The following is a 16478-nucleotide window of genomic DNA, read 5'->3' as shown; positions in this document are numbered from 1 at the left end:
CCCAGTACCCTCATTCAGCAAATGGCTCATTTATTCAGAGCTTCCTTGTACCTGGCTTGGACACCTGTGAGTGCAAGACTTGTATGGCTTCTAAAACCATCTAGATCTACAAAGCTGATATCGAGACAAACTCAGGGTCATGCTGCTTAATGCTAGCAGTTTAAACATGAAACTGCACTCCCTGGAAGCACTTCTCACCTTGGAGGGTGCTGACATCTGTGCAGTTACAGAGACATGGTTCAGAGCCGCTGGGAGCAACCCAGCTATGCAAAGCTACAACACCTTCCACACATTCAGACCTAAAAATAAGCATGAAGGAACCAAAGGTGGAGGTGTATCCATCTTCATTAAAACCAAATACACTTAGAAACTGGTCATACACCATGACTCTCGCAAACTACTCCATGTCCAATTAACTACTGGGAGAGTACCATGACACATTATTGCTAGCTTTAGATCCCCACCATGAACCAGGATAAGCACACCACCGGCCTCGATTTACTGGAATCCCTCGCCATACTGCCCAACATCTTAGTCAGGGAAGATTTCAACTATCCTTCCATAGACTGTGGGACATATGTGAGCAAAAACAATCTCGCCCAGAGGTTCTTAGACTTTGTTAATACAGATGCTCTGAAACAGATAGTCTTCACCCCCACTAGGGACTCTAATGTTCTGGACATAATACTCACCAACATGGTGGGGAGGGGTTCACTGTCTTCCCCATATGTGATGGCCTCACTAGTTAGGTCAGACCACATATCAGTCTCATTTGAAGTAACTGCTCGAACTGACACAATCACAGGAACAAAAATTATAAAAAACTTTACCAAAGCTAACTACAGCCTACTAAGCGATGGTATAAAAAGCTTCATACCACCCACAGTTGCAAACATCAATGATCACTATGCAGAAGTGTACACAAATGCCCTGTACAAACACTTAAGTGCCTGCATAAACTCTGCTGTACCTGACCATATCAAAACCAGGTATTCCCATAAAAACAAGCCATCATGGTGGATTTCAAGTATAAACAGATTATATAATAGGAGGAAGAAACTGTTGCCCAAAAGCAAGAGTGGTATCACTCTACAGAGGAAGAGTTCCCTCCTAAGCCTATACAAGAAAATCAGAAATTTTGTAAAATCTTCTAAACCAAATTACAAAGCTATAATCACATCCTTAGCCAAGGATAATCATAAGGTATTCTTTAACTAAGTCTGAAGTCTAAAAGGGAATGCCCAGCTATGTGCTAAACCGGTTGTAGATGGGATCACTCATACTACACTGGAAGACATCACCAACCTGCTAGCTGACAGACTCAGTGCAAATCTCACCCCCCTGTCCCCACATACCATAGCCAAAAGCATACCTGACATCAGCCCTCTGCCTAGTATGTCTAGACAACAGGACACCTCTGCTTTCACCAAGGCCAAAAATATAGTCTCAGTGGGACTAGATAATATTCCAGGTTGTTTACTAAACAATCTACAACAAGACCTAGCAGAGCCACTTGGCGTTCTCTTTAATCGTAGCTTAAGAACTGGCAATGTTCCTACAGAATGGAGAACAGCAACAGTAATCCCTCTGCACAAAGGGGGCCATCAACTGACCCTGGGAAATACAGACCCATAAGTCTAATCAGCCTCATCTGCAAGGCCATGGAAAGAATTATCATGGATCTTATCAACAAGACCGCCAAATGCTAGACCCAACCCAGTTTGGCTTTGTTAAGGGTAGATCATGCTTAGTAACCTGGTAGACTTCTTTGAGAATGTCACCAAAGCCATGCATGAAGGTAAGACAGTGCACACAGCCTATCTCAACCTTGCCAAGGCTTTTGACACAATTCTCCACTCTGGCATCATCGAGAAACTATCCCAGATAAGGATTAACACTTATGTTACTAGATGGGTAGACAACTGGCTCATGAACAGAATACACTCTATCAAAATTAGTGACTCCACCTCCACCAGTAGACCTATTACCAGTGGAGTACCACAGGGGTCTGTACTGGGCCCCTTACTGTTTGGCATAGATATCTCAGAAGTCCAGATAAAAGTACACAGCCTTTGGCTTATCAAGTTCACTGATGATTGCAAACTGGGAGTAATCACTGAGTCCCCCAATGATGTCAACATATTACAAGAAGTAATACAAACAAATAATCGGTGCCAAATCAATGGTCTAAAACTAAATGCAGAAAAATGCATAAATGCATTATTATTCCCTTTGGCAAAATGGAATTCCCTACAAATTACAATACTGGCAGCATACCCCCCCCCAAGTTCCAACCCAGTGGTGTAAGACATGGTGCACAGGTTGATAGCAATTTGAACTTTGACCACCATGCTTCCACAGTGGTAAGGAAAGCCTTCTGCATAGCGCATCTCATAAGCAAGGGCATAGCATCCAGGTTAAGGGATGTTATAACGTCACTCTACTCATCCCTCATCAAACCAGTAATAGAGTATAATCCACCCTTTTGCATGTACCTCACCAGACACCTGCAGCAGCTAGAGAGACCTCAGAGGTTTCTAAGAAAATACGGAGACTCCAAACAATGACTTATGTGGACAGGCTGAAAGCTGAAAGCCCTGTCACTTTACTCTGTATCTTATAGGCTGCTGAGAAGTGACTTGTGCCTGGCCTATAGGGCAATCTCCAGCCCTGCCCTAATGGAAATGCTGCACATCTGCAAGCCAAATGGCACAAGAGTTGCTCATTCTGGGGATCTCAACCTAGTTTGTGACATTAACAGAACATGGTAGAGAGACAGCTATGTCTCCCAGAGACTGACGCTTCTCTGGAATAGACTTCCTGTTCATGTAAAACACAGCTCCTTACTGACCCTATTGAAATGCAACCTAGATAATTGGATGGGAGACTGCAAATTCTCCCCTGAGGTGGCACCCATGTTCCTCATCTTTTATAGGTTACTTAGTGGAGATAAAGTCATATCAATAATAGTGATTGGATCAACTGCATATTACATTAATTTAACAGGTCCACAGAGCATTACTGTGTCACTGGTAAAGATTGTAAATATAAGAGGTCCTATCACTGCACATTAAGGCAGCCCTTGCATCCCTGCAAACTTTGTGAGACTGAAATATTTCACCTTACTGAATGGTATTTATTTTGTAAGTATTAACACACTACCTGGTGAAACTGAATGACATATTATATTTAGGCAAAATATTTAATAATATGTTGTCATCAGTTGTATCAAAACACCTTGATAGGTAGAAAAAGAGTGCCACAACAACTTTATTACTGTTTCATTGGAAATACATGAAAGCAGTGATGTGATTTTTTTTTTTTTTTACTGTATCTCATCCTAACTTTTGTAACTATTCTTGTTTATTACACTGTGAAACTTTTCTTCCTGGGCCTGTGCTGAAAAAGGGCTTTTTCCTCAGTCAGACTACCCCGGTCAACAAATGTCAAATAAATAAAATAAATAAAGTGACATTTGTCAAGTCTGTGTCTGTTTTACATGCTGGTCTGTGACCATGTTGTGTCTCAGAAATAGCTTATATTTGTTTAGGTGTTGTAGGAGCTGTGAGTGAATAGTTTTCTAGCATTTGAGATATTGTGGGCAGTGGGTATCTACTGATGCAACAGCTTTTAGGCTGGAGGACAGTAAATGCCCTTTTGCAAATACATGGAGCCAAACATTGTTAATGGAACTTCCACTGCTGGGACTGTTAATCAAACCCAGATTACATGGGTCACAGTCAGGGCTCCACCCCTGCGCACAATGTAGTCAGGCTTTATCCTGATCCAAGTTTTAGTTTAAGAAGAAGTTTATACAAATGACTAAGAGTAAATGTGTATAAGCTGCGGTGGTGCAGCGGTAGCGTTGTTGCCTCACAGCAAGAGGTTCGCCCATTCGATTCTTGGCTGGAGTGCGGGGAGTGCCTTCTGTGTGGAGTCTGCATGTCCTCCCTGTGGTTGGGTGGGCATTCAAAAGACATGCATAAATGGGCGTGCCTTCATGGAAGGTTGAACGTCGAGCTGGCACCTCAGCATTCGTAAAAATCTACTGCCAATCATTAGCGGACTGGAGTTCCGCTGTGGCAACCCCTAACTGGGAAAAGCCGAAAGACAACAACAACTAAGAGTAAATGTGTAACAGTGTAATTGGACTTTTATAAGCCCTAATACTTGTAACAATGTGACTGGAAGTTTATATGCCTGACTAATTCTAACAGTGTGATTGGAAGTTTATAAGCCTGACTAATTTTAACAATGTAATTGCAAGTGTAGAGGCAAGTCTAGTTGTAACAGTGTAATTGAAAGTGTATGTGCCTGACAAGTTGTAACAATGTAATTGGAAGTTTGTATGCCTGACTAGTTGTAACAGTGTAATTGGAAGTTTAAATGCCTAACTAGTTGTACCAGTGTAACTGGAAGTGTATATGCCTGACTAATTGTAACAGTGTGATCAGAAGTTTATATGCTTGACTAATTGTGACAGAGTGATTGGAAGTTTATATGCCTGACTAGTTGTAACACTGTAATTGGAAGTTTATATGCCTGACTAGTTGTAACAGTGTAATTGGAAGTTTATATCCCTGACTAGTTGCAATAGTGTAATTGCAAATTTATATGCCCAACTAGTTGTAAAAGTGTGATTGCAAGTTTATATGCCTGAGTAGTTGTAACAGTGTAATTGGAAGTTTATATGCCTGACTAGTTGCAATAGTGTAATTGCAAGTTTATATACCAAGCTAGTTGTAACAGTGTGATTGGAAGTTTATGTGCCTGAGTAGTTGTAACAGTGTAATTGGAAGTTTATATGCCTGACTAGCTGTAACAGTGTGATTGGAAGTGTATATGCTTGACTAGTTGTAACAGTGTAACTGGAAATTTATATGCCTGATTAGTTGTAACAGAGTGATTGGAAGTTTATAAGTCTGATTAGTTGTAATAATGTGATTGGTAGTTTATATGCCTGACTAGTTGTAACAGTGCGATTGGAGCAGACTGGCATTCTATCTGAGTTGTGATCTGGTAGGAAGAAAGGTTTACATATACTGTAATTTTACAAAGTGAAAACAGCTGGAACCAATATGACTGTCTGTTTCCTTACAGTTTAAGTCACAGGACTGATAGTGGTGTTTATTTTAAGGGTGTTATAGTTTATCAGTAAATTTACAGAATTTCCTAGTGTTACAGAAATTGGCACGATGCTGTTCCTGAAAGTAGCTTTACCTTACTCCCTGTTTACTTATATTTCTTAAGATCAGTAAATAGCTTTGTTTGGTGATATGTGGACTAAGCATGATCTCTGATCAACATAATATTCTTAATCTTCAGTGCGAGCCGAGGTTTTTACTTAATCTGATTCTCAGTTTTAGCTGAGGAGCTGTACTTGCAGATGATTCAGAAAATCTGTATAGCAGCCCATAATTGCGGTCTCAGGGAAGTTATAGTTTCCTAATGTGGTGATTTGGTGTTAAAATCATAAATATCAGTGTACAGGGTCCGCTTCCATAAGGGGTGTGGGGGTGAAGCCCCCTCCCATAGAAAAAGATATATGTAAAATGTTCTTAGGATCTTTTTTATGTTTTTATAACAGCATTCAAGACATATGTCTTCACTGAAGGGTACTTTAATTGTTCAAGCCATCTGCCTATTTAAATACTAAAAAACAAAGGAAAGGGAAAAACATTTTTTGCAACATTTTTGATTCCACACAGCTGACTCTCAGTACCTCCCCTTGTTCAATGGGTATACCAAACCTGACTTAGTCATCCCCAGATTAGTTGCAACCCAGGTAAAGGGCCATAGAGGAGATCAATGCTACTTGGCTCCACATCACACTGCTGCCAAGAAATGTTTTTCTCCAGGGAAAGGAGTGCAGTAGACCACTCTGTGATAGTGTCCACACCTTCACATGCAGTCAGCACCATACTGCTGACAAGCAGTGTTTTTCTTCAGGGAAAGGAGTGCAGTAGACCACTCTATGATAGTGTCCACATCTCCACATGTGGTCAGCATCATACTGATGCCAAGCAGTGTTTTTCTCCAGGGAAAGGAGTGCAGTAGACCACTCTGTGATAGTGTCCATACCTCATACTGCTGCCAAGCAGTTTTTTTTCTCCAGGTAAAGAAGTGCAATAGATCACTCTGTGATAGTGTCCTCACCACCACACTCAACTCCACCACAGTCTTACCTCACTTGTCTTCGGCCTCCACAGGGGTTCAGCTGCAAAGATGCAGCCAAGCTTACATACCTAGCACCCAGAGGTGAGCATGTCCATCGGTCCTCCCTGCTTGCTCAGCAAAGCGCCAGAGTCACTGTTTGAACTTGGGTTGTCTGAGCCATAGTCAGAGTTTTATCCTTATATTCCACCATCAGGAAAGGGCAATCCTTTTTTATTTTAAATGCAAACAGCCTCCACTGGTATCATATCCCATTCCCAATGTGATTTTTTTTTCCTTTGTAAAAATACAATGGTGGTTGATGTCTGTTCATAATTTTAAGCACTGCAGCTTCATATGTTTATTTCCAACAGAGTCTCTGGATTGAAGCCCAAAATATTGTTAACAAAACAGTGCCATAGTGTGTGCCTGCTGTAGTTTTGACTACCAAAATTGCATCTCACAAACTGAAAAAAATAGGAACAGGAGTTTTCCCACTTTTGAAGTACACTGACTTGAGAGGCAGCATACTCAGAGACTGAAATGCAGGAGAAAAATGACCACACATGATGTGTGCAGTACACCCTGCAAAAAAATATATTTTTCAAAATTTTTTTTTGCAATTTCAGGAGTAGCAATTTTGAACCCTGAAATTGTAATAAGAAGTCTAATGCATTAATTTATTTATCTTAAGTATTCCTTTCCATTCTTTAACTAAATTGTCGTATCTGCCTCCAGGGGAACATATTTCTTGTAGTGACCTCAATAGTAGTGTCCAAAAGTGGGCAAAACTGACTTTTTTTCTCTCCAACAGTTTAATAACAGAGTGAAAATGGTGCAATTATCCCCTGTAGATTTTATCTTTCTCATGTCTGTAATTCTAAGGTAATTCATGGTGTTGCTTTTTGTACAGTACTCTGAAATTGATTCATGTTAAGTTGTCAATCTCGCCTTCATTCTTGCTTGATGGGTTCGGAGCCGATCCTCGGCTCCGACTCGGCACTTGCTTTAGCTCGAGAACTCCTTTTACCAGCTCGAGGCAGCCCCATATCCCATGATGCAAGGCAGTAAGTACCCAGATCTCGTTTGCCGCTTCGCTTGGGAGGTCTTCTCTTTACCAGCTCCTGGTAAGTAGTTCACATTTGTGATATTTCAAGCCCCTTTTAGTTTAAAACTAATTTTTTGATAGTTTAAATTTATTTCTACCCTTTTTCTGACAGAAATCCCTGTCTCTTTTAATTTTTTAGTTAGTCAATTTTCCCTATCCCATCCCCCCCCTGTTAGGGTGTGTGTGTTGGTGTTTTTTTATAAAATACCTCTTGGTATTTTGTTTAATTTAATTTTGACTGGTGTGTCTGTGTGTGTTGTGTTTCGGCACCATGTCAAAGGAGAGGGTTTCAGGTTTTAAGAAGTGTGACTCGTGCTGTCAGAAGATGTCTCTGACAGACGGTCACACTTCTTGCCTGTATTGTTTGGGCCCTCTTCACCTGCAGGACTCCTGTGCTATTTGTCACTCCTTCAGCCAGAGAGTCCTGCAGGAGAGACGTAACAAGTTGATTCTCAGGGGTCTTCTTAAGCTGGAGGGCTCTCCGGCTAAGTCGGCTCCACAAAAATCAACTAAAACTGCCAAGGCCCAGGCTTCTGTTTCTAAGCCTGCGGCCTCGGCTCCGACTCGTATTGAGTCGAGATCGGCTCCGGCTGGAGCCGATTCTGGATCCACAAAGCTTTCGGCGCTGATGGCTATCGGTGCCGAATCTGTTTTGACCACTTCGATGTCGGCTCCGATCGGCTCCGACACCCATGTGGCACAGGCATCGGTGTCGGCTCCGATCGGCTCCGACACCGTTACTTTGGTAGCTGTATCGGCTCCGGCTGGAGCCGATACATCGAGACGTTCTGTCGGCTCCGAGAAGTCGGTGCCGACAGGATCTGTAGTATCGGCTCCGATGGCCCATTCCAGGAAGAGGTCGAGGTCTCCTTCCTTGGAGCCGATACTTTCGGCTCCCGCCTCTTCTATCGGAACGGAGCCATCGGAGCCGATCTTCAAGGTCATCCAGGTTGTCAGATCATGACCTAGAGAGAGTGGTCAGTAGATTACTCAAGTCACAGGTACTGGCCCAAATGCTACACAGTCCGTCTCAGCAGATGACTGTTGGTCCACACCCCGTTACAGTTCCTCCTTCAACTCTACCCCAGAGCTTGGAGTTGGAGTCTTCGGGCATGGTTACTGCTACGGCTGGGAGGACGGATACCCCCTTCTGTTCCTTCAGCCCCTACTCTTATCTCCTCTTCCTTAGAGGGATTCGGTGGTCGGGCTTCCATGGTCTCCTCCGAGGGGTGAGTGGCATCGGACCCTTGTCCGAGCCGCTCTTCCCTTGGAGCCTCGGCCTTGGTGAGCTCGGCTCCGACATCTGCCTCGGAGACTTCCTTTTCGGTGGTTCCTGGAGTTCCTAGCTCTTCGGAGCGGGTTCTCTCGGACCTGCCTGGGAGGGGAGCATTCGAGGTGATGAAGAGTGTACTGGCCACTGGTATCAGTCAGCAGTCTGTTCCCGTAGCTCCTCCCTCTATGGTACCTGTTGACATCTCTGCCACTTCTCTTGCTACAGGACCCAGAGATCCTCCGCCTCAGGTTTCCCCATTGAATTTCCCCTCTTCCGAGGATTCTCCTGATGTTTCGGGAGATCCTCCTAGGAAGAGGACTTGTAAGAGGAAGCATGTAGACTCCCGAGTCTGTCACTTGGATACTGACTTTGATGAGTCAGAGGGATCCCTAGATCCCCTCTGAGGATGTCTCCTTTTCAGACATCCTAGTACTTCTCTAACACACCGGAATCTGGACCTCCAACTATCCCTCTCAGGATCAGTCACTATACCTAGAGGCCTTTGCATCTCGGCCCTCCACCTCCAGGGTGTCTCCGCCTTCGACCCCTTATGCAGGTTATTGCACGAAGGCGTGGACAGCTCCTGACTCTGTAGAGCCAGTCCCTAGGAGGCCTTCTAAATTTATCACTGCCCCTAGTGACAAACAATTCCTAACCAAGGGTGTCGCCGCTGATGCCATGGTGGTGGCTGCGGCCACCAAAAAGGAACTTGCAGATCCTTCCGTGCCCATCCATCCTCCTAATAAGGACTCTAGGACCATGGATAGGTACGGCAAGCGGATGTTTTCCTCAGCGACCTTTGCTATGCGTTCGCTGAATTATCTTTGTCACTTCACCAGACTCCAGAGAGATATCCTGAAGGAGCTGGGAGAAGTAGTTCAGGATCCTACAGCTGCAGGGGCTCAAGAAAAGATTGCTTCGCAGCTAGGAACCCTCAATTCTATTGCTAACTCCTCCATGCGGCTAATATCTTATGCTGCGGATGGAGCGAGTAGAGCCGCAGGCACAGGTGTGGCTCTTAGACGCCAAGCCTGGATGCGGCTATGTGATTTTGCGGATCCCTTTAAGGCGTCCTTCACAAATTCTCCCTTTGATGGGTCAGCTTTGTTTGGCCCTCAGGTGAAGGAGACCTTGACCAGGTGTGAGCAGGACGGCAAGACTCTTTCTGCTGTTGGAGTCCGTTTTTCCACCCCTTCTAGGCCTTATCCCAAAGGACAGAAGGGTGGTAAGATGTGGTTCCGTAAATCCCAAGGAGTCACGCCAGATTCACGTGGTCAGTTTACCCCTAGAGGCAGAGGGGGTAACAACAACAGACGCTCTAGAGGCAGAGGGGTCCAAGAACCAGGGAAACAGGGAGCCTCTCTCTGATAAGCCCTTTCAGCATCCCTGAGGTGTTGCCCGGCTGTCCCTCCTTGGAGGCAGTCGGGGGAAGATTATCACTGTACCCAGAAGCCTGGCATTCCCTCACTCAAGACAGATGGGTACAGTCGATCATATCCAAGGGTTACATAATTCCTTTCGAGGAAAGTCCCTTCCCTCAAGTTCCCTTCCAGATGTACCACCGGTCTAAGGGAGATTGCAGAGTTAGAAATCGCAAAACTACTGCAAAAGAGCCATTCAGCCAGTTACAATAGACCATTCAGAGCCGGAATCTACTCAAGGTTCTTTTGGTCCCCAAAAGACGGGAGACTGGAGACCAATATTGGATCTCAGCAGACTCAACAAGTCTGTCAGGAAGACAAGATTCGAATGGTCACTCTTCAGTCAATTCTGCCCTTCTTACAGAAGGACAACTGGATGTGCTCAATAGATCTTCAGGATGCGTACTATCACATCAAAATTCACAGATGCTCCAGGAGATTTCTCCGCTTTCGGCTGGGGTCCAGTCACTTCCAATTCAGAGCCCTGCCCTTTGGTCTCACTACAGCCCCCAGAGTGTTCACCAAATGCATGGCAGTGGTCACGGCTCACCTGAGACGTCAAGGATTCCAGGTGTTTCCGTATCTCGATGACTGGCTCCTGTCAGCCACCACCAGGCATCAGCTTATACAAGCCAGGGATTACACAATAGACCTTTGTTCTCATTTGGGCATCTCAGTCAACTTCGAAAAGTCATCCTTATCGCCCTGCCAGTCTATTACCTTCATAGGCGCAAACTTAAACACTGTTCGGATGACAGCTACCCTTACAGAACAAAGAGTTTCAGACATTCAGACTCATGTCAGGATCATTCTGGCCAGCAAGAAAGTACAGGCCAGAATGGTTCTAAAGGTATTAGGTCTCATGGCTGCGGCCATTACTCTTCTTCCCTGGCTCGATTCTACATGCGCCTCCTTCAGTGGATGCTGTTCACTCAGTGGTCATACCAGCAACTCCCAATGCGTCACCAGATTCTGGTGACACAAACATGCAAAGAACATCTTGCTTGGTGGATCACATCGTCTCAGGTTCACCAAGGCAGGTGCTTTGTACCTCCGTCCCCGATAGCCACTGTCACCACGGATGCCTCCCTGATCGGGTGGGGGGGGTCATTATCAGGGCAGGATGGTTCATGGGACGTGGCAACCGCTCGAGTACCATCTGCACATAAATGTCCTGGAGATGAGAGCAGTGCTTTTAACGTTGCAAGCCCTCAACGACTTTCTTCCCGTAGGGACAATTGCAGTCCACACAGACAACATGTCTGTAGTTTGGTGTATCAACAAACAGGGCGGAACCAAGTCCTACCCCTTGTGTCGAGAAGCGCTCAGACTATGGCAATGGGCGATCTCCTCTCATCGGTTTCTGGTAGCAACGCATATCCCTGGGAAAACCAACATTATAGCGGACAGATTGAGCAGAGCTATTCTCATGCCTCACGAGTGGTCTCTCAAACAATCCATAGTGGAAGAGATTTTTCTGGAATGGGGTCGTCCATGTTGCGATCTTTTTGCTACTCCCCAAAACAGCAAATGTCCAGACTTCTTCAGCCTCTTCCTCTATCAGGCCATCCCCCCAGAGACGCTCTGACCCAGGATTGGCCCCAGGGACTTCTTTATGCCTTCCCTCCATTTCCTCTGATCCCTCAGGTGATCCAGAAAGCTACCGTTTTGAGAGCCAAATTGATTCTCATTGCCCCTTACTGGCCTCGACAAGTTTGGTTCCCGTTCCTCCATCATCACCTTTTGGTGCAGCCGTGGCATCTGGACCCAGTGCCAGATCTACTGATTCACCAATCCGGTCAGCTGCACCAGTCAATCCCTTCTCTCAACCTCACAGCATGGTTGCTCCACTTCCTTCCTTAGCCAGGCTTCCTTTGATCTCTAACCCAGTTAGAGATATCATAGTAACTTCACTAAAATCCTCTACCAGGAGGATTTACACAAGCAAATGGAACGTTTCTCTTATTGGGCTAAGGCCCAAAATATCGATCCTTTTACTGCCCCTGTTCAGGCAGTTCTGGACTTCTTAGCAGAGATTTTTCATGCAGGCTCCTCTTCTTCCACAGTCAGAGTTCAGTTGGCTGCTATTTCTAATTTTCATGTCGGGATAGCAGATCATAATATTATGTCCCATAGGCTCTGCAGGGCCTTCTTGAAAGGAATTTTCCTACTAAAGCCTCCAATCAGGAATCCTCCTCCTCAGTGGGATCTAAATTTAGTGCTGACATCCTTGATTCTTCCCCGCTTCGAGCCAGCTGTTTCTTGTTCCCTGAAATATCTTTCTTGGAAAACGTTATTCCTAGTGGCTATTACATCTGCCAGGAGGGTGTCTGAACTTCATGCTCTTTCGGTTCGACCCCCCTATTTGATTTTTCACAAAGACAGAGTATCTTTGAGAACTAATCCATCCTTTTTACCTAAGGTCGCTTCAATAACAATCTGAATCAATCCATTGATCTCCTGTATTTTTCCTAACTATTCAGATAGAGCTGAACAAAAGCTACATTATCTTGACGTCCACCGTCAGCTTAGATATTACTTGAACAGGACAAAGAAATTTAGAAAATCTGATCAACTTTTTGTTTCCTATGCGGATAATAAAAAAGGCCTTCCTGTTTCTAAAGTGACTTTGTCCAGATGGCTTTCTTCGGTCATCACTGAAATTTATACGATCAGGGGAAAACAACTGTGCTCAAAACCTAAAGCACATTCAACTAGGAGTTTAGCTACTTCTACAGCTTTTCAAGCTAGACTGCCTTTGGACACTATTTGTGCAGCGGCCACTTGGGCCACTCCTCACACTTTTGTTTCCCATTACAAATTGGACTTGGCCTCCAGGGACAGAGCCAGTTTTGGCTCTACAGTCCTCAAGAGTTTGTTCCATTGAGCCACCCAGGATAGAGGTGCTAGGACGGTCCCATCAAGCAAGAATGAAGGCGAGATTGACAACTTAACATTAAGAAGTTATGTACCTACCATAACGTTCCATGTTAGTTGTCTTCTCTCGCCTTCTTTCTTGCGACCCTCCCTCCTTCCCCCTGGCCTGGACAGACCTTGTATAAGAAACTATTATGCTAAAGACCATTCAGACCTGGTCCTTTTTCCATCTGTAAGTTTCTTTTTCCTTTGGGAAGTATTTTATGCTTGGTGTTATTGCCCTTTGTCAACAAACGAGATCTGGGTACTTACTGCCTTGCATCATGGGATATGGGGCTGCCTCGAGCTGGTAAAAGGAGTTCTCGAGCTAAAGCAAGTGCCGAGTCGGAGCCGAGGATCGGCTCCGAACCCATCAAGCAAGAAAGAAGGCGAGAGAAGACAACTAACATGGAACGTTATGGTAGGTACATAACTTCTTATTTTGGTAATTTGAGAATGCATGCTGATAACTTCCTATTGTTTGTGCTAGCAATGAGATGTCTTACTAGAAAAGCAAAACGTGGATTGTTTTTTCAAAAGTACACATATTCCTACTAAAAGAAGTTTACAGAAAATATGTTATATGGATACTAACAAGCCCAACCTGAGTTACCAAGCCAGCTACCTTCCAATCAGCCTTAGTGATCACACCCCAACATTTCTACTTAGAAAAAGAATACAAACTCAGTCTTGCAATCCCATCAAATACATCCGAAATAAAAAATATTACTCCAATGACCTATTTAATCTATTACTCAATGTGATTGGTCCCTATTAAAAAAACTAAACCTGGACCTTGCAGTTGAATTCTTTAACAACAAATTTCTTGAAATACTGAATAGCCTAGCCCCCACCAGATAAATTCACAGCAAATCGAAACAACTTCCATGGCTTTCTCATGACGACAAACAGCTGATTAAACAAAGGGATGGAGCAAGAGCCCTATACTTAGCCACCAAAAAGAAAACTGACCTCACCACTTATCATCAAACTAAGAAAAAAATTTACAATGATAAAAACACAACTTCCAAACCTCCCAACAAACGTTCCTACGCAACCCACAAAAATTCTGGCAAACAGTCAACCTCCCCCTCAACCCTGGTAATTCCACCACCCCAATCCTACTACCAATGTGTATAAACCCTTAGCTTCATGGTTTAACTCTAACTTTATTAACTGTACCTCCTGCCTCCTTAGCAAGTACCAACAACTACCTCTCACACTCCCGTCCCCTGCCTCTAGTTCTTCAAACTCCTTCTCTTTTAAACCAATTCACATTTCTTACATTAAAAAGCTCCTAAGCAAACTAAAACCCTGCTGCCTGGCAGCAAATTATCTACCTAACGAATTCTTAAAAGTAGCAGCACTATCAATTGCCTATCCTATCTCTATACTAATCAGTCATTCTATCTCTGAACAAAATGTGCCTCTCCTCTGGAAAGTGCCTCACATCATCCCCCTTCACAAGGGTGGTCCCTGTAGAAAACTCTCTAACTACCACCCTATAGCTATCCTCTCACCCATTCCCAAGATCATAAAGAAATGTATTCAGCAACAACTCCTCAATCATCTTACCACTAATAACCTTTTATCTGAGACCCAGCACGGCTTTAGACCTCAGTATAGCACAAACACAGCCTTGTTATCTTTCACAAATACTATTCCTCACCTAGTGAACAATGAACAACTAGTCTGTGCAATTTTCCTGGACATGTCAAAAGCCTTCAACATCATCTCCCACCAACTACTTCTTAACAGACTTGCTACATTCAGTCTCAGTGCAGCATCCCTGACATGGTTTATCAGTTACCAACTGTTAACAGACTACTAAATGGGAGAACAATCTCCCCACTACTGCCAGTATCCACTGGTGTACCCCAAGGTTCAATACTTGGCACCCTTCTTTTTATCATATTTACTCATAACCTTAATACTGCAACCCAACTTGTCTTAGTCATTCAGTATACAGATGATACATCCATTATCTGCTCCGCCCCTTCCCCACAAGAACTACAAATAAAGATGCAAAACTCATTCCAGGAAATTAAAACTTTCCTATCAAACCACCAACTCATTCTTAACCCAATTAAGACCAAGTTACTAATTTTCACAAACAAAACTGCCAAGTCCTGCTCCTTACCTCTCTCTGTTCAATCTGCAAATGGTACCAAAATTGTGCCAACTTATTACAATTGATGACTGGCTCAAATTTGATATACATAGTTCCCTAACTATCAAAAAAGTCTATTCTAAACTCAGAGCTCTCTACAGAGCCAAACCTTACCTAACACCCCATGCCAGGATTGCCACAGCGAGATCTCATTTTCTCTCTACATTTCTCTACTCCTCTCGTATCTTCACCAAGCTGTGCAAGGCCGACCTTCAAACCAAGAATCCTGCTATAACCGAATTGTAAAATCAGCCACAAATCATCCCATTAAAGCCCATCACTGTTCTGCTCTTCGACAACTTAACTGGCTAGAACTTCCAAACCTGTTAACATTAAACCAACTTACTCTCATCCACAAAATCATACCCAACCCCAATAACTGCCCTGCAATTTCAACCCTTGTCTAACTACAGATAAACAGCAGGTCACTAAGGTCTTCTGATAGGCCACTACTCAAAATAACAAAATCACATAACTACCATGGTGACTCCCTCGACTCTAACAAAATAGCTAAGTCCTGGAATGCTCTGCCCCCAGGCTTACAAAGCACCCCCTCCTACTCTTCATTTAAAACAAAAATAAAAGAATATCTCACTAGCAAGTGGCTCTGCCCTTGTAGGCCCCCTGGATAATCTCCTCTCCTATACTTTTTCTTTCTTTTCGCTCTTTCACTCTTTATAGCTGAATGCTTGTTACTCATCAAGTAAAATTTGATTGTTGCCCTGACAGACTTTAAATACTTCAAGTATCTAAAAAAATGTCACTGTTTAACTTTCTGTAATCTCTCTATTAGTGTATTTTCATTTTTCTTTTTCACTGTTTAACGTTTTACAATGTCACTATTGTGTGCACATATCTTTCATAATGTATGCACACTGCCTGTTTCAGTTCTTCTCTGTCAAGTTTTTCTTTTTTGTGCCCTATGTTGAAATTATTTTATCTCATTTTTTTATATCGTTATATATTTTCTATGGTACTGTCTCTCTATTTTACATGTTCTAATTTGTTTCTGTGTTGAAATAAGTATTATCTCGTTCTTTACATTATTATATATTTTACTATGGTACTATTTCTGTATTTTATCTGTTTTTTTCCTTTTGGAGCTTTTCTCGACGGGTCTCCGCTGAAAACAGGCTTCTAGCCCAGTCGGATTCTACCTGGTAAACGAATGTTAAAAAAATAAGTAAATAAAATATATGTCTACAGTGGAGTGCAAAAATGCATTAGCATTTTTCTGCTAATCTATATAGATTTTCATATGCAAGCCATTATATGTTTAAACATTGCATAAAATTAGTTGGCTTTCAATGCAGAGTTCCAAAAAGCATAACAGACTTACTGCCAGCCACACCTCACTATACTTTTCTTTGTGAGGTTTGTATCTTCATGTCCAGTGTAGTTCAGGGCTGTTGTAGTGTGCAATATTCTGCATGTGTA

The 16478-nt window shown here is 43.4% G+C and overlaps 1 protein-coding gene across 1 annotated transcript in view; it reads left to right on the top strand.

Annotated features, from left to right (window-relative positions):
- The window catches only part of ACOX2 (acyl-CoA oxidase 2), a 1215466-nt gene that overhangs the window by 990214 nt on the left and 208774 nt on the right, over positions 1-16478 (top strand). The window lies entirely within an intron of this gene.

The sequence above is a fragment of the Protopterus annectens genome, chromosome 7.part1 (assembly GCF_019279795.1).
Source record: "Protopterus annectens isolate FY-2018-M chromosome 7.part1, PAN1.0, whole genome shotgun sequence".
Lineage (NCBI taxonomy): Eukaryota > Metazoa > Chordata > Ceratodontiformes > Protopteridae > Protopterus > Protopterus annectens.
This window is presented reverse-complemented; position numbering and strand designations above follow the sequence as displayed.